This window comes from Egretta garzetta, unplaced genomic scaffold (assembly GCF_000687185.1).
Source record: "Egretta garzetta isolate BGI_Z169 unplaced genomic scaffold, ASM68718v1 scaffold595, whole genome shotgun sequence".
NCBI lineage: Eukaryota > Metazoa > Chordata > Aves > Pelecaniformes > Ardeidae > Egretta > Egretta garzetta.
This window is the reverse complement of record NW_009259682.1, coordinates 261,190-261,573: the sequence shown is the minus strand read 5'-3', so window position 1 is coordinate 261,573 and position 384 is coordinate 261,190. Positions and strand designations below refer to the sequence as shown.

The following is a 384-nucleotide window of genomic DNA, read 5'->3' as shown; positions in this document are numbered from 1 at the left end:
ACTGGTTTCTTTACTGTAAAAGAAAAAGTATCCAATACTCAAACCACATTCATCCATTGTGTGGACCAGTCAGTGTTCTCGCTCTGTTCATTTTGTATCACAAGACAATATGCTATCTTGGTTATTTGTACTGAAGAGGAGGAATTAATCATCCCTTTCCACTTCCTCTTGTTTGGCATTTGGGGGGGAGGGAGGCAGGAGTGAAGCCTGCCTCTACTCCTTTTCCTTCTGACTAACACTTGCTAATTCCTTTTTTTAATTTTCACCATAGGATTCTGTAGCTCTTCGCAAAAAACCATTGCCTCACGTTGCATAGCCCTGTTTCAGACCCTTGGCAGAAACCAACGCCAACCCTTCTCTCTCCACAAGAAAATGACAGGCTGT

General features: G+C 42.7%; 1 protein-coding gene across 1 annotated transcript in view; it reads left to right on the top strand.

Annotated features, from left to right (window-relative positions):
- Nucleotides 1-384, top strand: part of LOC104126061 (ligand of Numb protein X 2) — a 19,840-nt gene that overhangs the window by 8,706 nt on the left and 10,750 nt on the right. The window lies entirely within an intron of this gene.